Raw genomic sequence first — 14,040 nt, 5'->3', positions numbered from 1 at the left:
AATTCCCACTGAGAACAGGAACAAGACAAGGATATCCTGCTCTTGCCTCTATTCTTCACCATAGTTTTGGAAGTCCTAGCCACAGCAATCAAAAGTAAAAGAGATAAAAGGAATGCAAATAGGAAAGGAAGAAGTAAAACTATCACTATTTGCAGATGACATGATACTTACTATACCTAGAGAATCCTAAAGACTCGACCAGAAAACTGTTAGAGCTCATCCATGAACTTGGCAAAGTCGCAGGACACAAAATTAATACACAGAAATCGATGGCATTTCTATACACTAACAATGAAAGACCAGAAAAAGAAATTAGGGAAGCAATCCCATTTTCCATCGCATCCAAAAGAATAAAACACTTAGGAGTAAACCTACCCAAAGAGACAAAAGACCTGTACTCCGAAAACTATAAGACACTGATAAAAGAAATCAAAGATGACACAAACAGATGGAAAGATATACCATGCTCGTGGATTGGAAGAGTTAATATTATCAAAATGACTATACTACCCAAGGCAATATACAGATTCAATGAAATCCCTATCAAATTAACAAGGACAGGAGTTCCCGTTATGGCGCAGTGGTTAACGAATCCAACTAGGAACCATGAGGTTGTGGGTTCGGTCCCTGCCCTTGCTCAGTGGGTTAACGATCCGGCGTTGCCGTGAGCTGTGGTGTAGGTTGCAGACTCCCGTGTTGCTGTGGCTCTGGCATAGGCCGGTGGCTACAGCTTCGATTCAACCCCTAGCCTGGGAACCTCCATATGCCACGGGAGCGGCCCAAGAAATAGCAACAACAACAACAACAAAAAGACAAAAGACAAAAAAAAAAAAAAAAAAAAAAAATTAACAAGGACATTTTTCACAGAACTTGAACAAAATATTTTAAAGTTTGCTTGGAAGCACAAAAGACCCAGAATAGCCAAAGACATCCTGAAAAGGAAAAATGGAGCTGGAGGAATCAGGCTCCTGGACTTCAGACTATACTACAAAGCAACAATCATCAAAACCATATAGTACTGGCACAAAGACAGAAATATAGATCAGTGGAACAGGATAGAAAGCCCAGAATTAAACCCACACACCCACAGCCAACTAATCTATGACAATGGAGGCAAGAATATACAATGGAGAAAGGACAGCTTGTTCAATAAGTGGTGCTGGGAAAACTGGACAGCCACATGGAAAAGAAGGAAATTAGAACACTCCCTAACACCATACACAAAAATCAACTCAAAATGGATTAAAGACCTAGATAGAAGACCTGACACTATAAAATTCTTAGAAGAAAACACAGACCAAACACTCTCTGACATAAACGACAGCAACATCTTCTCAGATCCATCTCTTAGAGTCATGACGGTAAAAACAAAAAGAAACAAATGGGACCTAATCAAACTGAAAAGTTTCTGCACAGCAAAGGAAACCCTAAACAAAACAAAAAGACAACCCACAGAATGGGAGAAAATCTTTGCAAGTGATTCAACTGACAAGGGGTTAATCTCCATAATTTATAAACACCTTCTGCAGCTCCATACCAAAAAAACAAACAACCCCATCAAAAAATGGGCAGAAGATCTAAACAGACAGTTCTCCAAAGAAGACATACACATGGCCAAAAAACACATGAAAAGATGTTCAACATCACTCATTATTAGAGAAATGCAAATAAAAACCACTATGAGGCACCACCATACACCAGCCAGAATGGCCATCATCCAAAAGTCTACAAACAGTAAGTGCTGGAGAGGGTGTGGAGAAAAAGGAACCCTAGTACACTGTTGGTGGGATTGTAAATTGGTGCAGTCACTGTGGAAAGCAGTATGGAGATTCCTCAGAAAACTAAACATAGAACTACCATTTGATCCAGCAATCCCACTCCTGGGCATCTACCCAGAGAAAACCATGACTCACAAAGATACATGTACTCCAATGTTCACTGCAGCAATATTTACAGTAGCCAAGACATGGAAACAACCTAAATGTCTATCGACAGAGGAGTGGATCCAGAAGATGTGGTACATATACACAATGGAATCTTACTCGGCCATTAAAAGGAACAAAATACCGGCATTTTTAGCAACATGGATGGACCTAGAAATTATCATGCTAAGTGAAGTCAGCCATACAATGAGACACCAACATCAAATGCTTTCACTGACATGTGGAATCTGAAGAAAGGACAGACTGAACTTCTTTACAGAACAGATGCTGACTCACAGACACTGAAAAACTTATGGTCTCTGGAGGAGACAGGTTGGGGAGTGGGGGGATGCGCATGGGCTGTGGGATGGAAATCCTGTGAAATCAGATTGTGCTGATCATTATACAACTACAGATGTGATAAATTCATCTGAGTAATTAAAAAAGAAAGAAAAAACAAACAAAAAAAGAAAAAACAAAATAAATAAATAAATAAATTTTTAAATTAGAGTATGATCATTATTCTCATTGCCTGGGCAGTAGGAGCCTCTCCAAGTTCAGCCCTGGTTCTTCTGACCAGAACACAGTCATCTTTTTCCTTAAGTTTCATTTATATACAGTTGATTTACAATGTTGTGATCATTTCTGCTATACAGCAAAGTGACTCACTTACACACAAACACACATCTATTCTTTTTCAGCTTCTTTTCCCATACAGGGTGTCACAGCACGTTGGGTAGAGGTCCCTGGACTGCACAGCAGGTCCCTGTTGACAATCCAGTCCACAGACCACAGGGTGCACATGCCAACCCCGGTCTCTGATGCTTCCTGGTCCTCTGGTTTGACAAGATGTGCCGGCTTCCGGAGCTGGAATCAGCCAGTCCCTCCATCTCGCTACTGACCGAGCCAATGGCTCACAGCTGCCCTTCCTCCCAGCTCTCCTTGGAGCTACCCCGAGCCTGCTCACACACCCACAAGAGCCCCAGGCCTGCAACTAAGTCAGCTGGGACAAAAGGCTTGCTTCCAGGTGACACAAGCCCATGCTGCAGTTCGTGATCCAGAGCCAATGCAGGAACAGGCTGAGCCCGTGCCCCAGACCCACAGCCTGGCTGTCGGGCTGGGCCCCACCCAGCCGCCTCCCCGGGGCCCCTCCGACACTCCCCCTCCAGAAACCACTTGCACAGCAGCACCCTCGCCTCCCAGGCTCTGCCTTTGGAACCCAACTGAAGACACAGCCTTAGTTTGTTTCCAGGAGAAACGATCCAGGGAACTAGAGCCATCTTGTAATAACCGGCAAGGGAGGTTGGTCTGCACAAAGCTGGGTCTGTGCTGTGCATGCGAAACAAAATAATCAACTACACGTCCATTTAAAAATTAACTTTTTTTCTTTTTAGGGCCACACCTGTGGCATATGGAAATTCCCAGGCTAGGAGTCGAATCAGAGCTGCAGCTGTTGGCCTACACCACAGCCATAGCAACGCAGAATCCGAGCTGCATCAGCAACCTACACCACAGCTCACGGCAATACGGGATTTTTAACCCACTGAGCAGAGCTATGGATCAAACTCGAATCTTAACAAGACAATATTGACACCTTAACCCTCAGAGTTAAAAAAATAACTAATTTTTAGGGAGTCCCCATTGTGGCTCATCAGTAACAAACCTGACTAGTATCCATGAGGACACAGGATCCATCCCTGGCCCTGCACACTGGATTAAGGATCCAGTGGCTGTGGTGTAGGCCAGCAGCTATAGCTCCAATTCAACTCCTAGCCTGGGAACGTCCATATGCTGCAAGTGTAATCCTAAAAATTAATTTTTAAAAAGAAATCACAGGAAACCATAACAGGGGCGTTTCTAATGGGTTGGTCAGTTTCAGTGACCAGAGGCAGGAAATATTTTTTTCAATGAACAAACTCACTATGAGTTCAACCTGATATTTCCAACTCCATTTTAGGACTTTTCAGATTTATTTCTCTTATTTCATACCTGCATCTCCTCTCTCTCCCAACTGAAAATCCTGGTTCTGACATCAACGTATCTACTTGCTAAATAAGTTTCTGAAATTTTTTGACACAAAAACAAAAATTGATCATAAAAGAATACAATCTTTTGACCTGAAATGCAAGTTTGCATTTAAAGCAATCTTGCTTATTTTAGGTTATAATGTTTTAACTCATACAAATGTATTATCCAACAGCCCTTAAAACTTCATCTAAGGAGTTCACATCATGGCTCAGCGGAAACAAATCTGACTAGTATCCACCAGGATGAAGGTTGCATCCCTGGCCTCACTCAGTGGGTTAAGGATCCGGCGTTTCCGTGAGCTGTGGTGTAGATCACAGATGCGGCTAGGATCCCGCGTTGCTGTGGCTCTGGTGTAGGCGGGTGGCTACAACTCTGATTTGACCCCAGCCTGGGAACCTCCATATGCCATGGGTGCGGCCCTAAAAGGACAATAAAAAACAAACAAACGAAAAAACAAAACAACCTCAATTAAGACTTTGCCTTCGAAGTAGTTTCTCTTTTTTGAAAAATAATGTCATTTTATTCACATGAAACAGCACGTCTTGCCATGTGACATTCTGTCCACAGTCGTGGCCACACCGGTGTATAAGGACATGTCCTCCACAGTAAGTCAGTCCTTTTCTTAGCATTTGCTTCTTCTAATTACCTTGTCCCTCACATACTGCACGATCACTCTACTTAAAATAAGTGAAATATATTTTCTGTGAGGTTTTTTTTTTTTTTTAATCATTTGGGCCCTTATTCTGTGAATCTTCATTGTTATTCTTCTGCCTCCTTCCCTGAGGCTGCTGATAAAACTCAGTTTCTTTTGTTCCTTTATTTTTTCTTTGGCCACACCTGCAGCATGCAGAAGTTCCCAGGCCAGGGACTGAACCCACACCACAGCAGTGACAACGCCAGATCCTCCAAGGAACTCCAAACTCATTTTTTTTAATTGCAGTAAACTACACAAAACCTAAAATCTACCATCATAATCTTTTTTTCCTTTTTACAGCTGCATCTGCGGCATATGGAAGTTCACAGCCTGTAGGGGTTGAATCTGAGCAGCAGTTGCTGGCCTTCACCACAGCCACGACAACACGGGATCCAAACCACCTCTGTGAGCTATGCCACAGCTTTTGGCAACAATGGATCCTTAATCCACTGAGTGAGGCCATGGATCAAACCCGCATCCTCACAGACACTATGTCAGGTTCTTAACCACTGAGCCACAACGGGAACTCCATAAACCTCATTTTAACACCAGATCAACTTAGGAATCTGATCTTCACTCTCTGGTGATGCTGACAGGTCCCAGGATCAGAGCGGATCAGCTTCTGTCCACATGATAACTGAGCAGCATGTGCAGAGGCTGCAGCATGACTTGCAGTACTGGACCAAAAAGGACTTGCCAGCACATCGGTGCCCAGGGTGGCCGTCCAGAAAATGCAGCCTGTGGGCTCACTCTCAGGGATATCCAGCTACTCCTTGGGAACAAGTCTGGATGAAGAAATGCCTGATTTCTCCAGTCTACCAGAATCTGCCTTCTCGCCCCTGAAACTTACCCCCCGCCTAGTTCCCCAGGGGCCAGTTGAGCCGACACTCCCCAAACAGATGTCAAGGATGGGGAAGTCGCCTTCCATCTCAACTCACACCCGGGTGGGTCCCTTACTCTCTCAGACTCAGCGAGGTCAGACAGCCTTAACAATATATGCCCCAAACCACACACACGGTGGTTCTGCCCATTAAATGAGATGAGGAATATCAACACGCTTTTCAAAATATGAAGTCTTGGGAGTTCCCGTCGTAGCACAGTGGTTAATGAATCCGACTAGGAACCATGAGGTTGCGGGTTCCAACCCTGGCCTTCCTCAGGGGGTTAAGGATCCGGCGTTACCGTGAACTGTGGTGTAGATTGCAGACACAGCTCGGATCCCGTGTTGCTGTGGCTCTGGCGTAGGCCAGTGGCTACAGCTCCAATTAGACCCCTAGCCAGGGAACCTCCATATGCCGCGGGAGTGGCCCAAGAAATGGCAAAAAAAAGACAAAAAAATATATACATATATAAGTCTTACCTCAAAGCAGTAGTTTTCCTGAAATATCACTATCATTCCAAGAACCAACCCCTCCTCTCCCAAGGCACAAGCTAAATTCTGTTTGGATATATTCAGCTTTTCATTTTCCATCTTTTTTTTTTTTTTTTTTTTAATGAATGGTCCTTTTTTTCTTTTTTTTTTCACTTTTTTTAGGGCTGCACTCTCGGCACATGGAGGTTCCCAGGTTAGGGGTTGAATCAGAGCTACAGCTGCCAGCCTACACCACAGCCGCAGCAACTCAGGATCTGAGCCACATCTGCGACCTACACCACAGCTCACAGCAACGCCAGATCCTTAACCCACTGAGCAAGGCCAGGGATCGAACCAGCAACCTCATGGTTCCTAGTCGGATTCGTTTCTGCTGAGCCACAACAGGAACTCCCAATCTCCATCATTTGATTTTATTTTTGGAACCACACTTATCATTTCACAATTGGAAAAGAAAAAGAAAAAAGGCATTGCTGGGGCAAATCAGATGGGCTCCTGCCTGCACCAAGAGGGGCCGAGAGGAGTGCACGGTGATGTTGGGGGAAACTGAGAATTCGGTCCAGGAGAAAAGGTCCAGAGAGGAGGAAGCATGAGCCCAGATAAGAAACAGCTCTGATCCTTGAGCACAATTAACCAGCTACTAAGCAGAGCTGTGAGACAATGGGCCCCATCACAGAAGGTATGGCGAAGGGGCATCCGAGAGCTCCAGCCCTTCAGCAGTCTCATTTCTCCAGGACTGAGAGCCACACTGTTGCCTGAGGGCTGCTTCCCCCCTCTTCACTGAAGACACAACTGGATAGAGTCTTAAACTGGAACCCTTGGGAGTTAGGGCAGAGATCAAGGAGTCATCCCCAGGCAAAGACGGCTGTGATACAACAAACAGAATCCTAAGGGACACTCTGAGAGCATCCTTTCACATAAAGATGTTGACCAAAAAGCACATGAAAAGATGCTCAACATTGCTAATCATTAGAGAAATGCAAAACAAAACTACAATGAGGGACCATCTCACACCGGTCAGAATGGCAATCATCAAAAAGTCTACAAACAATAAATGCTGGAGGGAGTTCCTGATGGGCTCAGTGGAAACAACTCTCACTGGCATCCATGAAGATGTAGGTTCTAACTCTGACTTCGCTCAGTGGGTTAAGGATCCAGTGTTGCCGTGAGCTGTGGTGTAGGTCACAGACAAAGGCTGGGATCTGGCATTGCTGTGGCTGTGGCATGGGCCGATGGCTGAGGTTCCAATTTGACTCCTAGCCTGAGAACTTCCAAGTGCCATGGGTGTGGCCCTGAAAGAAAGAAAGAAAACAAAAAACCAAAACAATAAATGCTGGAGAGGGTGTGGAGAAAAGGGAACCCTCCTACACTATGGATGGGAATGCAAATTGGTACAATCACTACAAAGAACAGTATGGAGGTTCCTTAAAAAACAAAAAATAGAACTATCACATGATCCAGCAATCCCACTCCTGGGCATCTATCCAGAGAAAACCATAGTTTGAAAAGATACATGCATCCCCGTGTTCAAAGCCAACATTACATACAGTAGCCGAGACATGGAAACAACCTAAATGTCCACCAACAGAGGATTGGAGAAAGAAGATGTGGTACATATACACAATGGAATATTACTCAGCCACCAAAGAGAATGAAATAACGCTGTATGTAGCAACATGGATGGACCTAGAGATTAGCATACTAAGTAAGTCAGAAAGAGAAAGACAAATATCGCATGATATCACTTATATGTGGCATCTAATAAAAATGACACAAATGAACTTATTTACAAAGAAGAAACAGAGATCTCAAAATCAAATGTAAGGTTACCAAAGAGGAAATGTGGGGAGAAGGGATAAATTAAAAGTTTGGGATTAACATATACACACTACTATATATAAAACAGATAACGAACAAGGACCTGCTGTATAGCCCAGAGGAACCAACTCACCATTCTGTAATTACCTCTATGGGAAAGAATCTGGGAAAATACCTATGGCTGATTCACTCTGCTGTGCACATGAAACTAACACAGCACTGTATGTCACCATACCCACCTCCCCCCAGAATTTAATTTTTAAAAAAAAGAGGAAAAAAAAATAGAGACGATTATATCCACCCTCCCCTCACAATGTGAAGATTGTTCTGGTTAGAGGTAGAATGATAAACTAGCCCAAGGGGCTAAGGGGCTGTCTTTTCAGCTCTCTGACCCACTGTCGTCCATGAAAACTCTGAAGGCACCAGCGCCTGTCTAAAAATTTTCTGCAAGTTTTCCTTGCCTGGAGCTGAAAGGACTTAAGGTTTTTAAAACAAGGAGTGATGCTGTGAACCAGATCCAAAAAACGGCAACACGGCTGTGGCAGCCAAAATGCTGACTTGGGGGGTTGGTTCACTCTGTGGCACAGCCGGTTAAGGATCCAAAGGCAGCAGCTGGAGGTCACTGTGGAGGCTCAGGTTCAATCCATATGCCCCAGGTGTGATCAAAAAAAAAAAAAAAAAAATGGTGGAGTTCCCATCATGACTCAGTGGTAACGAATACAACTAGTAGTATCTATGAGGATGCAGGTTCGAACCCTGGCCTTGCTCAGTGGGTTAAGGATCCTACATTGCTGTGGCTGTGGTGTAGGTCAGCAGCTGCAGCTCTGATTTGACCCCTAGCTCAGGAACCTCCATAAGGCATGGGTGCAACCCTAAAAAAACAAAAAAAAAAAAAGATGCTGACTTGGAAGAGAATCATCAATTAGGAGATGTGTTTATTTTTCTCCAAGCAGTGCATATGGATCCTTTCACCAATTTCATCTTGGTTTCATGAATTGTCTGAGAAACTAAATTCTGTCCCTATTAGCACCGTCCATTCGGTACAGTGCCCCTCCCTGCATGCTCCTGTGCAGCTATTATCCTTATACCCACTGACAGCAAATTTACAATAAATGACATCAAAAAATAAAGAAACCAGTTGTGTAATTAAAAATTTTAAAAAAATAAAGGATATCTTTTGTAGGGTACAGTAAGGGAGGCGTGGCACCACACGAGCACAGACTCAGTAAGCTAAATGGATGTAATTCCATAAAACTCTTCCGAGGCAGTTAGCAAAAGAAATTTGACTTGATGCATTCCATGACTAGATTCATTCTTCTAGAATTCCAAAGAAGGAAAGGAAACAAATATTTCCTTTAGAAGCTTTGTGTCTGCCAATTAATTAAGCCAAATTAAGGTGTGAGCTGTAGAGTCAAGCCTTCAGCAGAGAGGGAAGTGTCCCAAGGTTATTCAAATAAAGTTGCCTGGGGCTACAAGCTGGAAACGGAAAGAGAAGGGAGGATCCCCTGAATAACCTGAGCAGGAAAGGGACACAGAAACAGCTACATTCTCAAGGAGAGCAAGGATGTGTGCTTAGCCTTCTCTGCCCTGCAAGTTCCAACTACAAAGATGACCTGAAATCCTGCTAATTTTAATAAAAAAATAAATAAATAAAAGCTATGCAATGTTCAAAAATATCCTGCAGACTTACAATGACCTAAGCTGCAAAGAGAAAAGCAGAAAAATTCCCCCAAGACTTGAAAACAAAATCCAACAACAGAAGGAAAGGGGTGAGGTAGAGGAAACGGTCCAGCAGCAGAAAGGGTGAGGCTGGGGGGGAGTAATCCATTTGCCTGGGAAGTTCTTTGCTGCTGCTTTCTCTGGTTTCTGTCTCAGATGCCTTGTTCTTGGTTTCAGACGAACATCCTCAACTGAAAGTCAAGAACCCTGGACCTACCTCTGCCTAAAGCATCTGTATTTTTCCCCCCATTTTTCTTTCTTTTTCTATTTTTTCTTTTCCTTTTCTTTTTGGTGTATTTAAGGGTTTGTTTTTCTGTGTCACTGAAAACAACAGATGTGTTGAGATGTTCGTACATCTCAAAATGTATTGCAACCCCCCCCCCCCCAATCTCTGGCCACCACTGGTCTGCTCTCAGAGTCTGTATTTCTTTTTTCTTTTCTTTCTTTCTTTCTTTTTTTTTTTTTTTTGTCTTTTGTACTTTTTTAGGGCCACACCCACAGCACATGGAGGTTCCCAGGCTAGGGGTCAAATTAGAGCTATGGCTGCCGGCCTACACCACAGCCGCAGCAACATGGGATCCGAGCTGCATCTGCGATCTACACCATAGCTCATGGCAACACTGGATCCTTAAACCACTGGGAGAGGCCAGAGATCAAACCTGCATCCTCATGGATCTTTGTTGGGTTCGTTCACCACTGAGCCATGACGGGAACTCTGGTGTCCGTATTTCTGAGGGAAGATTTGGCCCTTAAAGGGAACCTCCATCCTCCTCCTGACCTCTTGGCTCTAGAGCGCCCAGCTCAGCCCTCGACTCCCTCATCCATCAGTTTTCACTCCCTGGGTCGTCCCTTCCAGCCTCGTGGGTTTGATGACATTCATGTACTAAGGACCCATTGAGGTCCAGACCCTAGGAAATCTCGCAGATATTTCAGACTTAACAGATCAAACTGGAAATTCAAGTTCCACCCCCAACCCTAACCGGCTTCTTTCCCAGCATTCACCTTTCAGAAAGCAGGCCCACAGATCACCTGTGCAAAGCCTGTCTGCCCTGCAACCCCTGAGTCAAAAGTACTGGGCTCCAGAATCAACAGCCTTGGGGCAGGAGCCCCAGAGCAGCGCTTTGCCGGCACCCGGGCGGTGACCTGGGGGAGAGCCACCACTTGGTGGGGACCTGGGGGCAAGGGTGGGTTTTAATCAGATGATCCTTCACCTCCCTGAGAAAGCATCAGAGTCTAAGTTGAGGACATGCAGGTGAAGGGGTTGAAATGTGCACAAAACTGGGGTCAGTGCAACGGGACAGCGACGGAGGCAGGGAGCTGGCTGTCTTCGGGGCTCTCAAGTTTGGATTTCCCATCATCGAACCCCCAACACCACACATAAATATTCTCAGGCTCGAGGGTTGTTCCACATTAACAGGTTCCTGTGAGGGCACAGGGTTATTAGCAAGACTTGCAGCCTATGGGATTGGGTCCATGGAAGGCACCAGCGGTAGCTATAAGGGGGGCTGCTCACCCTGCCCCCCTCCTGATCCTCCACCCCTACCCCTGCCACCCCAGGCTCGGGGGGGGCTACTCCAGGGCTCAGCTGCACTCCTTGCCCACAGCTCTGGGGGGTCTGCTCCAGGGCTCAGCTCCTCCCACCAAGACCCAGCAAGACCCCGGCCTCTGCCGCCCCTGCAGACCAGGAGGTTCCAGCTGAGGCTGGTGCAGCAGGCTGGCCCTGCCCACACTTCTGGCAACAGTCCTCCCATCAAACTCCCCTAGGGCAGCAGCTAGAGGCCTGGTGTCCTGCCAGAGGCCTGGAGCCAGGTCGAACCCATGTCCATCCTGCTACAGAGCCTTCTCTCTCACTCGGGCAACTGCTAAACCGGAGATCTGCACAAAGCGCCCAGGGTCAGAACACTCTGAGAGGCAGGATCAGAAACGGCTTTCTGAACAAGCCGCCTCATCAGGAGTCAGTCCTCAGAGGAACTGGAACTGGCCGGGAAACAGAACGAGGAGAGGCATTTAAGGGCAAAGTTGCGAGGCAGGCGGACGTGTCCTGGTACCCAAGGCAGCAATGTACGGGGCTCAGGAGGGAAGAGCAGAGGGGGAGGTTTCTGCACTCTGATGGCCACTCCTTCCTTCTGCATCCTGATCCACATGCGAGCTAAGAGGAAGGAATTCACTAGATTCTGAGCAAATAGGCATAAATGTGCCTACTCCCTGCCTTCAACAGAGGCCCCATCACAGAAGACAACCCAAGGGTTCAGCGGGACATACCCTCCGTGATCTGGCCCTGCGGGACCCAGCCCGGCCCTGGCCCTCCAGCTGCTCTGCAAGTACCACTGTCTCCAGGGCCCTGGGTGTGGCTCCGAAGACCCACACTATGCACATCTGTCCAGCGCCTCAGCCGTGAGGTCGTGGAGGGCAGGAAGCCAGTGGCCGCAGATGGCGGGTAAGGGCTTGGCTCTGGGGGCAGCTGCCCAGGCCAGAACCCAAGACTCAGCCCCAAACACCTAACACCTTATGCAAGTTGTTTACTCCTCTGGGCCTCAGTTTCATCATCCAGAAAATGGGAATAATAACAGCATCTACCTCACAGGGTTGTTAAGTGAGTCACAGAGAATAACTCCTGTTACACAAGGAAGCCCTCAACCCCGTTAATTATTAATACATATCTGTGAATCCCTTATTTCCTGAATAAAAAAAGCTTATGTGTGGAGTTCCCTGTGGCCTCACAGTTAAGGATCCAGTATTGTCACTGCTGTGGCGTGGGTTCAATCCCCGGCCTGGGAACTTCTGCATACCTCAGGTAGAAACCCCCCACCCCCAAAAAAGCTTACATTTGTGGAATGAATTTTCTTACTACTTGATTTTGTTCCACATAGATACCAAATTCTACTTAGCCTTTGTTAAATCATGACAGGAAGACTCTCAACTCTAAATACGTGCTTATATTACAGTCGGTTAACAGGACTTTTTCTGTAAAGGAACTCAGCTTCTTGCCACTGTCACTGGCCTGGTCACTGAGTCATTCTCTGGCTTCTAGCACATTCCATGTGCATCTGCCACACAGTTACTCCACAGAAGGGCAAGTCTGTCTGAATAATTTATAGGGCCGCATTATCACAGCAAACGTAGTCAGTACCCTGTGATAAGCCACGAGGGAAAAGAATACGAAAAAGAATACACATATGTATCACTGAGTCACTCTGCTGTACAGCAGAAATTAATACAACTTTGCAAATCAACTCTACTTCAGTAAAATTTTAAAAAGAACACACATTCCCCAATCCTTGTCTATGGATTAGGGTTGCTAAATTTAGGGACTACAAACACAGGATGCCCCAAATGAATCTGTCCACACAACGGAGACAGACTCACAGACATGGAGAACAGACTTGTGGTTGCCAAGGCAGAGAGGGGAAGGGAGTGGGATGGGTGGGAGTTTGGGGTTAGTAGATGCAAACTATGACATTTAGGATGAATAAAGCAATGAGGTCCTGCTGTACAGCAGTGGGAACCATATTCAGTCTCCAGGGATAAAACCGCGGTGGCAAAGAACATAAAAAAGAAGGGATATACACATCTATGTATAACTGAGTCCCTTTGCTGTACAGCAGAGATTGGCCCAACTTTGTAAATCAACAATATTTTAACAACGACAACAACAAAACACAGGATGGCTGGTTAAAACTGAACTTCAGGTAAGCCATGAATGCGGAGGGGATTCTTTTTTCATAAGTCTAACCCATATAATATTTGGGATACATTTATACTAAAAAAAAATTACTCATTTTTTTATCTGACATTCGAATGGAATGTCAGATAAAAAAATAATGGGCTGGCTCCCACAGCACAGGAGTGACTCACTCGAAGGGAAACTTTTTTTTAATACTAAAGCACTATGAGAGTACTGCAGTCACAAAATGCTTTTTTAAAAGTTTTAAAATGTCAGTTTCTAAGCTGCAGATCCCTAAGTGTCACAGCCTGGGCCAAGGAGCCCCAACTAAGACAGAAGAGCAGAGCGCACAGGAAGCACAAAGGAGCCACACCTCCTGCTACCCTCCGCCTCCAGGAGATGCAGACAAAGGAAGGGAGATGCAGGTAAAGGAAGGATCCTGGGAAGGTATTTACTGCCCCAGGCAACAGAGAGCCCCCAGCCCCACTGCCACTTTGCTGTTGCCTCTGTTCTCGTCACTCCAGCCCTCAGCTTAACTCTGCGGCCCCATCCTTGCTCTGGACCCTGTTCTTCTGGGCCAGGATTCACCAGTTTTTCACCCCCTGCCCCCGGGAACCAGAGCTGGCCTCTTGGACACCTGCCCCAGCGCTTCCTCTGAAACCACACACCTGGATGGCACTCTGTGAGTTCACCACCAAGCGTTGGGGACACCAAGAGAAAAACCTGAGTATTTCAAGTTCATCACATTTTTTTTTTCAACCTTTTTTGGCCACCCCCAAGGCATGCAGAAGTTCCCAGGTCAGGAGTGGAACCCGCGCCACAGCAG

At 45.8% G+C, this 14,040-nt stretch overlaps 1 protein-coding gene across 18 annotated transcripts in view; it reads right to left on the bottom strand.

Moving 5' to 3' along the window:
• DST (dystonin) overlaps positions 1-14,040 on the bottom strand; it is a 487,727-nt gene that overhangs the window by 417,200 nt on the left and 56,487 nt on the right. The gene's annotated exons all lie outside the window — the stretch shown is intronic.

This window comes from Sus scrofa, chromosome 7, assembly GCF_000003025.6.
Source record: "Sus scrofa isolate TJ Tabasco breed Duroc chromosome 7, Sscrofa11.1, whole genome shotgun sequence".
In the NCBI taxonomy this organism is placed as follows: Eukaryota; Metazoa; Chordata; class Mammalia; order Artiodactyla; family Suidae; genus Sus; species Sus scrofa.
This window is presented reverse-complemented; position numbering and strand designations above follow the sequence as displayed.